General features: G+C 42.6%; 1 protein-coding gene across 4 annotated transcripts in view; it reads left to right on the forward strand.

The window, feature by feature from the left end:
- FAM168A (family with sequence similarity 168 member A) overlaps positions 1–15,033 on the forward strand; it is a 359,670-nt gene that overhangs the window by 20,868 nt on the left and 323,769 nt on the right. The gene's annotated exons all lie outside the window — the stretch shown is intronic.

The raw sequence follows: 15,033 nt of genomic DNA on the forward strand, positions 1-15,033 counted from the left end.
TTCCATGAGGCCCCACCTCTTCTCACCCCTTCCCTGCCCTCATTCCAACCCCTTCTCCGAAGTCCCCATCCCAACCCCGCCCCCTCCCTGCCCCCAGGGGGAGCAGGAGGGGTGCGGGGTGTGGCGGGGGCTTAGGGCAGGGAGTTGAGGTGTAGGAGGTGTGCAGGGTATGGCAGGAGCTCAGGGCAGGGAGTTGAGGTGTGGGGTGCAGGAGGGGGGCAGGGTGCGGCAGGGGGCTCCGGGCAGGGGGTTGGAGTGCAGGAGGTGTGCGGGATGCGACAGAGGACTCAGGGCAGGGAGTGCAGGAGGTGTGCGGCGGGGGGCTCAGGGCAGGGAGTTGGGGTGTGGGGTGCAGGGTGCGGCAGGGGGCTCAGGGCAGGGAGTGCAGGAGGGGTGGGGTGCTGGAGGGGTGAGGGGTGCAGCAGGGGGTCGGGGTGCAGGGTGCGGTAGGGGGCTCAGGGCAGGGAGTTGGGGTGTGGGGTGCAAGAGGGGTGAGGGGTGCAGCAGGGGTTCGGGGTGCAGGGTGTGGCAGGCGGCTCCAGGCAGGGGGTTGGGGTGCAGAAGCTGTGTGGGGTGCGACAGGGGGCTCAGGGCAGGGAGTTGGGGTGCAGGAGGGGTGTGGCAGCGGGCAGGCAGGGAGTTGGGGTGCAGGGTGCTGGAGGGGTTTGGGGTGCGGGCTCCAGCCCGGCGCCACTTACCTAGAGCGGCTCCGAGGTGGCAGCGGCGCGCACTGGGGCCAGGGCAGGCTCGCTGCCTGCCCGCCCGCCTGCCTGCCTGCCCTGGCCCCGCGCCGCTCTGCTTCGCTCCGCTCTGTTCCAGGAAGCAGCCGGAACCACGTCCCTGGGGGGGAGTGGGGGGTGGGGCGGGCCGGGGGGCGGGCACACGGCTCCGTGTGCTGCTCTTGCTGCTCCTCCAGGTACCTTCTCTGAAGTTCCCATTTGCCGTGGTTCTCCGTTCCTGGCCAATGGGAGCTGCGAGGGGGCTGTGCCTGGAAGCGAGAGGAACTTGCGGAGTCCTCTTCCGCCGCTCTGGGGCCACAGGGGCATGGTTGCGGCCACTTCAGGGAGCGGCGTGGGGCTCGTGATGCCACTGGGTAGGCAGAGGGGCGCACAGGAGGGGAGTGCAGGGAGCTTGGCGGGCTGCATGAAAGAACCCCGCGGGCCGCATGTTTGAGACCCCTGTGCTAGCCGGAGGTTGGCATGAAAGATGGGAGAGGGGTTTGCCTGTGTGTTTAAGAGGTGTTCTAGTGAGAAGACCAGTTTTTGTGGCTATATCTCTTATAGTAGCCTCTGGCTAGTCAATGTCTGAAAATTTGAAGCCTTCTCTGTTTTCCTCTGAGAGCTAGAAGGAATTTCTTGACCTGTTGAGGTGCTTATGTCTCCATTACTCTATTTTCTTGCAACTTCTGTTTTTATGATGGGGAACGGTTCTCCTCAGTGTCTCAGTCCCATGGCTGTCTCTGCCGCTCATACCTTTCCCAATCAGCAGAACAGTGTATTGTGCATAATTCATGTCAGTGTCACTGCTGCCCACAGAGTTCTGAATACCTGGAGTGGATCTGGCAAGTCTTTTTTATTTTGCTCAACTGCTTTGGTACACTCTAGCAGCAGCAGCTGAGACAATGTAACTACCTGCAGGCTTGGAAAGACAGAGCTGCCTCTTTTCACATTTGGAGGGTTTTATTCACAACCTTAGCAACTAGAAACACCCTCTCACCCCACCCCCAACCCCACCCCAAGTAGAAGCTTAAATTTGGCAGAAATTGCTAGGTTAAACTCCCACCTCCTTGTATCTCTAGGGCAAGCTGGTTACTGGATACTGGCAAATTGACTTTTCAGGTTCTGCTTAGGTAGGTAGTTGTCTATAATGGTGTTATAAGAAATGGACTGAAAGAGACCTGATCAGTTTTTGAACACTATTATTTTGTTGTGAAAATGCCCCCTGTTCAGTAGTATTTGCCAGTGTAATTTTCTTGGGAGGGTTATATTAGTCCAGTGGTTTTCAATCTTTTTTCACTTGCAAACCCCTAAAAAATTTCAAATGGAGGTGTGGGTCCATTTGGAAATCTTAGACATAGTCTGCAGACCCCCAGGACTCCACGGACCACAAATTGAAAACAATTGTATTAGTCTAAACGAGTTTTAAAATTTTTTTTAATGATAAAGTTCCACCTCTGTCTTCAAAATTAAATTTTTGATTCTCTGCTTAAGTATTTGCTATTGACTTTGAGATGGAGGAGATATTATTTATCAAGAAATAGATTCTTGTTAGAGCAGGAGACCTGGAGTTGAGTGATCTGATTTATGTTCCTTGTTCTAACATGGGATTCTTCTATGACATTGGACAAATCATTTTCCCTTTCACTCAGAGGAGGTTATTAAGATGTAACTCACATGGTGGTTGTAAGATTTAACTTTTTTAAAGATTTTGAGATTTGTGGGTGTAAGGTGTTGTGCATTGGTGTATCCCAGGAAAAAGGAATGGAATAACTATAGATTTGTTGGCATTGAAGATAATAAAGTGATAAGTAACAGTCAAAATGGATTTGTCAAGAACACATCGTGTCAAACCGACCCAGTAGCTTTCTTTGACAGAGTAACAAGCCTTGTGGATGGGGGGGAAGTGGTAGATGTGGTGTATCTTGACGTTAGTAAGGCTTTTGGTACTATCTTGCATGACCTTCTCATAAACAAACTAGGAAAATACAACCTAGATGGAGGTACTATGAGGTGGGTGCATAACTGGTTGGAAAATCATTCCCAGAGAGTAGTTATCAGTGGTTCACAGACAAGCTGGAAGAGGGTATAGAGTGGGGACCCACAGGGATCAGGTCTGGGTTTGGTTCTGTTCAATATCTTCAGCAGTGATTTAGATAATGGCAGAGAGTGTACACTTACGAAGTTTGTGGACAATGCCAAGCTGGGAGGGTAATAAGTGCTTTGGAAGATAAGGTTAAAATTCAAAATGATCTGGACAAACTGGAGAAATGGTCTGAAGTAAATAGGGTGAAATTCAATAAGGACAAATGCAAAGTACTCAGGAAGGAACAATCAGTTGCACACTTACAAAATGGGAAATGACTGCCTAGGAAGGAGTACTGTGGAAAGGGATCTGGGGGTTATAGTAGACAACAAGCTAAATATGAGTGAACAATGTAACACTATTGCAAAAAAAGGCAAACATCATTCTGGGATGTATGAGCAGGAGTGTTGTAAGCAAGACACGAGAAGCAACTCTTCTGCTCTACTACTCTGTGCCTGTTAGGCCTCAGCTGGAATATTGTGTCCAGTTCTGGGTGCCACATTTCATGAAGGATGTGGATAAATTGGAAAAAGTTCAGAGAAAAGCAATAAAAATGAATAAAGGTCTAGAAAGCATGACCTATGAAGGAAGGTGGGAAACATTACGTTTGTTTAGTCTGGAGAAAAGGAGACTGAGAGGGGACATAACAGTTTTTAAGTACATAATACAAAGAGGAGAGAGAAAAAGCTTAAATTGCAGCAAGGGAGGTTTAGGTTGGGCGTTAGAAAAAACTTCCTAACTGTCAGGGTAGTTAAGCACTGGAATAAATTGCCTAGGGAGGTTGTGGAATCTCCATCACTGTAGATTTTTAAGAGCATGTTCCACAAACACCTGTCAGGAATGATCTAGATTAGTGGCTCTCAACCTTTCCAGACTACTGTACCCCTTTCAGGTGTCTCATTCATCTTGTGTTCCCCCAAGTTACACCTCACTTAAAAACTACTTGCTTACAAAATCACATATAAAAATACAAAAGTGTCACAACACACTATTACTGAAAAATTGCGTACTTTCTCTTTTTTACCATATAAATATAAAATAAATTGATTTGAATATAAATATTGTACATACGTTTCAGTGTAGTATATAGAGTAGTATAAACAAATCGTTGTATGAAACGTTTGTTTGTACTGACTTTGCTCGTGCTTTTTATGTAGCCTGTTGTAAAACTAAGCAAATATCTAGATGAGTTGATGTACCTCTTGGGTATGGGAACCCCTGCTTGAGAGCCATTGGTTTAGGTAATAGTCCTGCCATGAGTGCAGGGGATGGGACTAGATGACCTCTTGAGGTCTCTTCCAGACCTCCTCTCGAGGTCCCTTCCAGACCTACTATTTTATGTTTGGTAGCTTTTTTTAAAGGTGAAAGAGTGTTGAGGAAGTAAATTTTAATAACCACTTATCTTTTATCCAGCTACCTTGAACCTCTAATTAAAAACTACCTGACAAGTATACTGTTCATAGATTCATATATTTCAAGGCCAGAAGGGACTACTGAGATCATCTGCTCTGATCTCCTGTACAACGTAGCCCATACAACTTCTCAAAATATATTGATGGAAAAACATCTGATCTTGATTTTAAAATTGCCAGTGATGGAGAATCCACCACAACCTTTGGCAAATAGTACCAATGGTTAATTACTCACACCATTAAAAAATTACATCTTATTTCCAATCTGAATTTGTCTAGTTTCAACTTCTAGCGATTGGACCTTTCTCTGCTAGATTGATGAGCCCATTAATAAATATTTGTTCCCCATGTAGGTATTAAATTTCTGTCAGAAGCTGGGACTGGATGGCAGGATGTGGATCACTCTATAATTGCTGTTCTGTTCATTCTCTCTGAAGCATCTGGCACTGGCCATTGCTGGAAGACAGATACTGAGCTAGATGAACTGTGGCCATTCTTATGTTCTTACAGACTGTAATCAAATCACCCCTTAACCTTCTCTTTGGTCTTTTGAGTTTTTCAGTATTAGGAATGTTTTCTAATCCTGTAATCATTCTCATGGCTCTTCTCTGAAACTTCTCCAATTTATCAACATCCTTCTTGAATCCTGGGCAGCAGAACTAAGTAGTTTCTGTTTAACATCCTCCGGAGATATAAGTGGAGTGGAACAAGTGTTGTTATATTATGAGAAGATATCTGTTTTTCCCCAAATTCAGAACAGAAATATTTATTGAAAACTTCTGCCTTTTCTTCATTGTGATTGATAATTCTATCATTTCCAACTGGTAATGAACCGATAGCATTGTCAAGACTCTTTTTGTTCCTAATATAGTTTTAAAATTCCTCTTTACTGTCCTTAACTGCTGGCCATAGATTTTTCCTTGTGTCCCTTTGCTTCCCTTATCAATTTTATACAATTCCTACTTTCTGATTCATATTAATTACTGTGAATTTCCTCTTTCTTTCATTTATTATGTATTATGTTTTAATTTTTTTATAACTACTGTCACATCACCTCTAAGCTGTTTTGTTTTTAACCAGTACGGTTCTTTGGGAATCTAGTAAGGTGTTTTTAATGATTCTAAATTATCATTCACTTTTTTTTTATTAAATTCTTCCTCCCAGCTGATTTGGCTCATAATTGTTTTCAACATTTTGAAATTGGCACTATTAAAGCAACGTGTGTGTATGTAAAACACATATTTGATGCTTGAAAATATTCCAGATGTATATTATATATGTAAATATATAGTATATTTAGCTTTGGATGAGCTCAGACACCTCTGGACATAGGAGCAACTGTGTGGTTTGTTTCCATGGGCACTTTTGGGCTTTGAAGTAATGGTGTTGGCATCTGGTGCAATTGATTTGTCTTCAGTTCACATGATCACAATTTTGGTTAGTTTTACCGCATAGTGAGATTTTTCCTCAGTGGAGATAAAATTAATGGTGGGTGGTTGGTGTTTCTGACCCCGGAAAGGTTGGGATTTGAGATAATGTCCCTTCCTGAAATTTGGCATCAGTTTGGCTTCACCTGATAAGGAGATTGGGTTTACATAGAGACCTGTGCACTAGTAGGAGGCCTGGTAGTTTTCTTATGAAGTGGCTTTGGCCTTAATTAGGCCTAGGAATAAGATTGACCTGGCAAGATCAGGAGATGTCAGGATGCTATGGATTAGAGCGTCAAAAAGGAAGGAGGAAGCCTTTGACAGCCTGGAGCAGCCAATAGCCTGAAAACCATCCCTATCCTATTTCCTCTTTCAACCACTACCAGGACAGTTTGTTTTTAGGAGCTATATCAAAGTTCAATACAGTTGCATCCATTGGCACATTCCTGTTTCCCTCTTTATCATCTTCTACCATTTGCAGTACTTTCTTTCTTAGCAGGGGTGTTGTGAGAATAAATTTATATTTGTAAAGTGCTTTAAAAAAAACCTGACAAATCACTGTGGTAAGTACTTAAATGTAATTCTTGCCAGACAAACTTGATTGCTTTTTATAGGATTATAATATTTTAGAAGGGACTATAGTAGCTGTGATATATTTGGAAGTTGTGTCTTTAAAATCCTCTTCAGTCAGTAACAGGGATCTAAGGATGATCTCATAAGAACAGCCATACTGGGTCAGACCAGTGGTCCATCTAGCCCAGTATCCTGTCTTCCAACAGTGGCTGATAGGTGCTTTTGAGGGAGTGAACAGAACAAGGCACTTGATTGAGTGATCCATTCCCTGTCATCCAGTCCCAACTTCTAGCAGTCAGATGTTTAGGGACACTCAGAGCATGGGGTTGCATCCCTGACCATCTTGGCTAATAGCCACTGATGGATCTATCCTCCATGAACTTATCTAATTCTTTTTTGAACCCAGTTATGCTTTTGGCCTTCAGAACATCCCCTGGCAATGAGTTCCACAGCTTGACTGTGTGTTGTGTGAAGTACTTCCTTATATTTGTTTTAAACCTTCTGCCTATTTATTTCACTGGGTGGCTCCTGGTTCATTTGGTATGTGAAGCAGGAAATAACAGTTCCCTGTTCATGTTCTCCACACTACTCATGATTTTATTGACCTCTATCATATACCCCCTTAGTTTTCTCTTTTCCAAGCTGAACAATGCCAGTTTTTTAAATCTTTCCTCATATGGAAGCTGTTCCATATGTCTAATAATTTTTGTTGCCCCATTCTGTACTTGTTCTAATTCCAGTTGATCTTTTTTGAGATGGGATTACCAGAACTGCAAGCAATATTCAAGATGTGGGTGTACCATGCAGTCATATAGTTGCATTGTGATATATTCCGTCGTCTTATTATCTATCCCTTTCCTAATGGTTCCTAGCATTGTTAGCTTTTTTGATTGCCGCTGCACATTGAACTGATGTGTTCAGAGAGCTACCTGCAATGACTCCAATATCTTTGTTGAGTGGTGATGTACAAATTGTGGGTCTAAATTAGCTATTAAATTGGGATTCTGTTTTCCAATGTGCATTACTTTGCATTTATCAACACTGAATTTCATCCGCCCAGTCACCCAGTTTTGTGACATCCCTTCTGCATATTCTCAGGAAGTGGTGTGTTTTTCTGTCCTTCCTCTTTTCTCCTTATCAGGTGTATTCCTTAACTCAATACTTGTCATTTTCCGACTCCTTCCTCTTGCTGTCAGATGGCCCTTCATTCACTTTTCTGGAGAGTGAACCTAGTTTTCATCTGGAATATTGTTGTATTTTTGTTACAGTGGTCTTGGCTTTCATATTAAAACTGTTTTAACCCGGCTGATACTCTGAAACCTACATTTTTTTAATGTGTGTGTAAACTATTTGTCTGAGACTATTGGAGAACACAGGAAGCAGACACTGCATGTCACAATGTATAAATAGCTTTGCTGAGAGCATAACAAAGGCGCTGTTGTTTTATCGCAGAGCAAAATAAAAGAAACATCAGAACCAATGATCATGCCTCTTGTAGTTGTGTGAATAGTGGACAGGGCAATATGATGATGATGTAACACTGAGGTTATGACTTTCACATGCACAATGTCGGGAAATCCCGGGCTGAGATTTCTATAGTGACATTATACCTGCCCCATGTCATGAGTATATACACTTTACAATTGGTCATTTATCACACTTGTGCAAAAGCACAATACTTGGGGCTTGAAAAATCCACTTTCCAAATAGAAAAATTTCCCAGATGAGTGCTTTCAACCCCTGCAGAATCTAAGCTCTTATTTAAAATAAAATTCTATTGCTTTTATACTTGCAAAGAACTCCTTCCAAATGTGAGCCAACTGATGTAGAGCTGTTTTCCTGAGACTGCAGGCAGACAGACATCCAGTGCTTTTGCTACTGCTCAGAGTTTTCCCAGACTGCAGCAGAATACTTTCCAGAACTCTGTGGGGAGCAGTGGAACTGAGACGCTTTTGCTTGGGAAAGCTACTGTATGAGCAGCATTACATGAGAGACTGACATGGCAGCTGTTTACTAGGGAGGATGACTTAGAAATGGAGGGCCTCAACCCACTATTTCCCAAAAGACCCAGTCTTCTCTGACAGGGCCCTGTCCTGCACCTAAGGAGGTGGGCATGGTTCATGAATAAAGTTATCTAAAGAAACTGGGCATGTTGGACAGAGTCCTAACCACTTTCCTGTATTTCTGCAGAAAGATAATATTGTTCCTGTAATATGTCCCAAGACAATTTCCTAAAAAAAGCTTATCCCAGTCATCCTGGATTTCCTCCAATCCTGAGCCTCCCTTTGGTCCCAAAGACAGGTTACCTGTTAAGATCTTGCCCTGTCATCTCATATTAGCTGAGGGCTGGTCTACACTGAAAACTTACAATTGGCATAGCTATGTCTCTTAGGGATGTGAAAAATCCACACCCAGAGGTGACAGGTTCTTCTTAAAAGTGGGGGAAGCATGAGGCCCTGCCCCTCTTCTTCCCCCCCCAAGGCCCCACCCCCTGGCCAAGCCAGAAGCTGAAGCCGGGCTGGGGATCTTGGGTCACTCCAACTGCCTGGGGTGGGAGAGCATGAGTGCAGCCCCCAGCCCATGTCCCTGCCTTCTGGGCCCCTCACCGAGGGCAGGTGGAGGGTATAAGGCTCACGTGGCTCTTACCCTGACCTGGCTTTGGGCCTGGCTTGGGGATAGTGCCTCGAGGGCCGAAGATTCGCAGCTGGGCCATGGTAAGAGCTACCCAAGCAGTGGTGGGGAGCTTTCAAAAGTGGGAGGGCCATGGCCCCTTCGCCCCTCCCCCGCATTCTGGCACCCATCCACAGTCCTAAAAGATGTAGTTATGCCAGCCTAACTCCTAGTATAGACAGTGTTTGGTGGATGGAAGAATTCTCTGTCAACCTAGCTACTGCCTCTCAGGGAGGTGGATTACCCTGTGCCGACAGGAGAACCCCTCCCATCAGCACTGATAGTGTCTACTCTGAAGCACTACAGTGACACCACTGTGCTGCTGTATTGGTTTAAGTGTAGACAGGTCCTTATTACTTGACCTCCCATTAAGTTGCTGGTTCCTCCCTGGAGTCTGTTTGATGCAAACTTCCACCTCCACCTCATGTTTAGATTCTTTGAATCCTTGGGTGATTCTGGTTGCAGTGTAGACTTAACCAAAGACTTACGAAATCCACTACGGTCCTCCTTATGCAAATCTTAGGGCACATCTACACTACTGCTTAAATCAATCTAACTTATTTTGCTCAAGGGTGCGAAAAAGACCCCCCGCCCCCCAAGCAACGCATGTTACAGCGACCTAAGTGCTGTCCACACCGATGCTGTCGGTGGGAGCCGCTCTCCCGCCAGCATAGCTTCCGCCTCTCGTGAAGGTGGTGTAATTATGCCATTGGGAGAGTGCTCTCCTGTCTGCATAGAGCATCTTCACCAGCTGTGCTACAGCGGCAGCTATGCTGATGTAGTGCTTCTAGTGTAGACCTGCCTTTAGTTATCTGGAAAGCTCTCAGCTATGCAGTGATGTGTGTGAGAGAATCCTGCTAGTTCTTCCTCCTTTGTCCATGGATCTTTTTAAGACAGATAAAACCTGAACTTTTGATTTTTATTTTTTTTAAGGGGAGGGGGCAGGGGACACATTTTATGAAATCCCACAAAGCCTTTCAGGACTCTTGCATGTAAATAAGGGAAAGGGAGACAAACTCATTGTCTAGACGCGGGGAAATTTGCACCAGTGTAACTTGGTCAATTTAGTGACATCGGTGCAAGCCCTAATGCAGACTCCTTTCTCTGGTGCAAGCCGCATCTTACTCTGGTGTAGTGCATTTGTGCTGGGCATTTGAATCAGTGTAGGTAACCTGGTGCAAAACTCCCCAGTATAGAAAGGGCCTAAATTGCAGTTGCAGGATCAATTTCTGCCCTTGTTTACATTTGTTCAACCCTGCTGAAAACAACATAGGGCAAAGTTAGGCATGCTGAATCTTTGACTGTTTAAGCCAGTAAGAAATCAGCCTAACTTTGCTAGGCTGCCAGTTAGAAAAAACAATCATCAGACTTGTAAACTGAGCATTTTTAAATTGTCTGAGCTGGAATCATTTGGACGATTCAGAAATGCTTTTTTATATATCTAATCTTAGCCCAACTGAAAGGGTGGGTAAAGGCTTGTTATGAAGGAGGTGCATGAGGTTAAAGAATGAAAATAAAGAATGAAAAGGCTCAAGGGCTTTGGAAGAAAACCTGCTGAGTTTGAGGCCTGTTTAAAAAAATGAATTAAAATCCCTAAGGTGAATCAATATTTCTGTTCTGATATAGCATGGCCTTCGTTCTTGGAGTAGTTGTGGGAGGCAGAATGAGGAAACTATGGGGATACTTTTGCAACTTCCATTTAGCAAATCCTACATAACAAAACAAAAGATTTGCCTAATAAGCAATGAAGACCTGTTCCATAGGAGTTCATTCATCATTTAAGGGAACTTCTGGGAACTCAAGTTTCTGAGCCCTCCTCACAACAGTCAGATCTGATCTTATCCCAGGCTTGTTTAGTACATTCTTTATGTCAGAAAAGGTGAAGCCTCTTACTTAATTAGTCACTCACAGTTTGGATGGCTAAGTTATGGTAGCTGGGATGTTTTTCTTTTTGAAAGTCATGGTTTGTTTGAATGAATAGTTGCTTCCTTTGTCTTAATGGTCAGGCCAGGAAAAGACAGTCAGCTTCATAAATGTAAGGGCACGTCTTCACTGGCAGCGCTTTAACGTGGCTTGTGTAGTTGCAGCATAGCGCTGGGAGAGAGTTAAAAAACCCATCTCCCCGAGGGGAACAGCTACCAGTGCTGGTGCACTGTCTACACTGGCATTTTACAGCGCTGAAACTTGCAGCGCTCAAGGGTGTGTTTTTTTCAAGCCCCTGAGCAAGAAAGTTGCAGCGCTGTAAAGTGCCAGTGTAGACAAGCCTTAAGTTCCTCATTTGCTTTGGCATTTTTGACACTGCTTGTCACATTAGTCTGCAGCTGTTACAAAGAGGGTCTTTCTGTAGTGTAAAAAGCCTCTTGATGGAATACTGTAGCAAGCATGTGTACACATGGAGTTGGGTTTGCCCTCCAGGAACTACCCAGGATTTTAAGGATCTCACAGGACTGTAGTTTCAAGACATGTTTTGTGGCCCTGGAGAACTGATCAGTGTTGCTCATTGTCAGGTTCATTGTCAGTGTTTTCTTCTAACTTCCCTGCTCATTTTTCATCAGTTCTGCTTGGCTTTAAGTTATCAATCTGCACTGTGAGACACACAACCTGTGGCTACATAGATGTTAACACTGATAATGTATTACGTTTCTTTCATAGAAGGACTCCATTACATAAGGGGAGACTGCTTGCATTGTAGTGTTAGGTGCCTGCTATGTTAAATGTGGCCTCTGTGAGTCTGCATGTGAAGGAATGGAGATTTTGAAGTAATTGGTTCTTGCTTTGTTTACCCTGTTCTGCTGTAATAATTTCAGAAGTCTGTCCACAGCATTCAAAGTGGGAATCTAAACCTAGCCATTGGCTAATAACACAATACATTTTATGTAAAAGTCTCAACTTCACACAGCAATTATTAAACCTGTCTACCAGGTAAATGATAGCCTGTGACTCCTCATAGTCATTTGTGCCCTGCTGCAAAATGAGATCTGTTTTCAAGAAACTATTTAGTCAATACTTAATTACTAGTTCATTCTTTTTATATACCTTTTGTATATAAATTAAATTTGGGGTAAATACAGTATCTGAATATGGAGTAATAGATAAGCATTTTCCTGCAATGCAATTTTTTTGCCTTAAATTACTACTGTATATAATTTTATGTTCACATGTTGGAAATCACCTTGGTCTATTTCCATGAGCAAGCACGTGTCTTGTTTAGCATTTTTTCCAGTCCAAATGAAATCTGTTATGAGTTTTGCTATTGTCTCTAACATCTTACATCACAAAGGGCGATACTTGAGTAACATATAATGTCTTTCACAGGATTTCCCTTCGGGCTAAATTCAATATTAACAAAGTGGACAAGGACAAATATATTCATTCATCTGTTCAGATCAGTTTTAAAAGAATTATAAAAATTAGAGATGGAAAAGCCAAATTAGATTACTGTATCTTGTCCACCTTCCACCTTTCCAGTTCAGGATTGTTCCCTATAGCAGCCTTGCTAAATTCTACTTGTCCAACCAAGGTGAGAGAAATATGAATCACTTTTTTGTTTATTATTATTTTCATTCTTGTGGGAAAGGACAGGTGATATTCTAGGTTGGCTGGTAAATTTTATTTCAATTTACAAGGCTACCTTTTGCTTTATTTTGTTTTACTTTGTCTTTTGTTTGGTAGGTTTTCATTACTTCTCTTGGGAATGGTGATCTTACCATTAGGAATGTTTCCTACTGTTAAACTGAAGTTCTTAATTTTGCCCTATTACTCCTATCTATTATAGGCATCACCTACATTTTTGGAATAGCTCCTCAGACCACCATAATCAATTTTTCTCCTTGATGTTTACACTCTTCGTATGTTTTTAAACAGTTGTTCAGACATTAAGCCTGGGATATTCTTCCTTACACATTGGCCAAATTTATGTGACTCTGAAGATTCAAATAACTTAAATCCCTTTAAAGACAACTCATATCCTTTCCTCCTAGCAGGAGGTCTGCAAAAGTTAGTGTATTTTGTAAAAATAACTTTTAAAAATGGAAAAGGGACCAGAATAATTGGAGATTGGCTCTTAAGTATGGTAACCTTAGGGTCTGAGATAAAAATCAGCATGTCAATGCTAAGCATGTTTAATTCAACAAATTTATTTTAATACCCATCAAATCAAAATATTTTGTCATGCCTATGCTTGTGGTCATGAAGAAAGATGGTGAGATGGAACACCACCCAGATCAGCCTTCTGATTAAGGAGAATGTTTCTGTAACCACAATTATAGCTGTAGGATTAGCATGTAAAATCCTAAATAGGAATATGCTTCACTAGAAAGGAAGGAATTAGAAGGAATTCACATGTAACATGTGTATCTACTGCTTATCTACCGTTGATTAAAATGGGGGAGGGATAGTTCAGTGGTTTGAGCATTGGCCAGCTAAAGCCAGGGTTGTGAGTTCAATCCTTGAGGGGGCCATTTAGGGATCTGGGGCAAAAACTGGGGATTGGTCCTGCTTTGAGCAGGGGGTTGGACTAGATGACCTCCTGAGGTCCCTTCCAAACCTGATATTCTATGATTCTATGAAAATGGTCAATATTCCCAGATACCTCTCATTTTTATTCATTGGCCAGCGTATGTTCTCTGATAGAGAAGACAAATGAAATGATATCATCTTCGTTTTCACACCAGTCTGGGCTGTAGCTATGCGTTTGCTTTGTGCAAAATGAATCAAAACTTTCCTTCGTCTTTGGAAAACATGAAAGCCCCATTGCTTAACATATGAAACTAGACTGCCACAGCACAAGAAAGTACGCTGTAATGAATGATTCTACACTTGCAGGGCAATGGACTATGTGACTAGTAGATCTTCTTAATCTCTTGAATATGTATGATTCTGCTGTATTAAGGTTACATCTCTACTGTAAGGTGTTGTCAGGGTTCCTTCCTCACTCTGAACTCTAGGCTACAGATGTGGGGACATGCATGAAAGACCCCCTAAGCTTATTCTTACCAGCTTAGGTTAAAAACTTCCTCAAGGTGCAAACTTTGCCTTGTCCTTGAACCCTATGCTGCCACCCCCAAGCGTGTTAAACAAAGAACAGGGAAAGAGCCCACTCGGAGATGTCTTCCCCCCAAGCCCTACACCCCCTTTCCTGGGGAAGGCTTGATAAAAATCCTCACCAATTTGCATAGGTGAACACAGACCCAAACCCTTGGATCTTAAGAACAATGAAAAAGCAATCGGGATCTTAAAAGAAGAATTTTAATTAAAGAAAAAGTAAAAGAATCACCTCTGTAAAATCAGGATGGTAAATACCTTACAGGGTAATCCGATTCAAAACATAGAGAATCCCTCTAGGCAAAACCTTAAGTTACAAAAAGACACAAAACCAGTAATATACATTCCAGTCAGCACAGCTATTTTACCAGCTATTAAACAAAAGAAAATCTAACTCATTTCTAGCTCCATTACTTACTAATTTAACACAAGTTCTGAGGAGTTATGAAGAGCATTCCTGATCTGTTCCCGGCAAAAGCATCACACAGACAGACAGACCCTTTGTCCCTTTGTTGGATAACAAGATTTTTTTAAACATTCATACCTGCCACTTTTTATCTATGTAGTTGTTTAGGTTTTGATCTAAAAAAACTCCACATTATGGAGTCCCCATCCTAAGCTCAGGGCTACTTGACACACATTTAAAAACACAAGAATGTGCGAATTGCAAAATATAAATAGTCCAAAGCAGCCGCACTATTCCTGTCTCCCATTCTACCACAACAACACATAATAACTTAATCACCACGAGTTTGTTATCAGTACAGCTGTATAACCACTCCCACGCTTCCCTACCTGACAGATACACCACTCTGAATGGTTTGACCCTCCACCAATGCATTCTCAAACAGAGGGACTTTGTAATACTTTGGTCTGTTTGTTTTTCAGAAAGAAACATGGCAGTGTGGCCTACTGCAATGTACAGTGACTTTATTTTAAAACAATCTTGTCAGAAGGAGGGCTGGTTTTAAAAATGTGGGGTGTATTAACTTTTTTCTCCAATTTATATGAAATATGTGTGTATAAGGGATAGCATGTTCAGGCCTGCGATAAATTAATTCCTTTAGCAAAAGCACTAAAGTTATACTGTTCTTTTGCCAATTTGG

Source organism: Lepidochelys kempii, chromosome 1 (assembly GCF_965140285.1).
Source record: "Lepidochelys kempii isolate rLepKem1 chromosome 1, rLepKem1.hap1, whole genome shotgun sequence".
Taxonomy (NCBI): Eukaryota; Metazoa; Chordata; order Testudines; family Cheloniidae; genus Lepidochelys; species Lepidochelys kempii.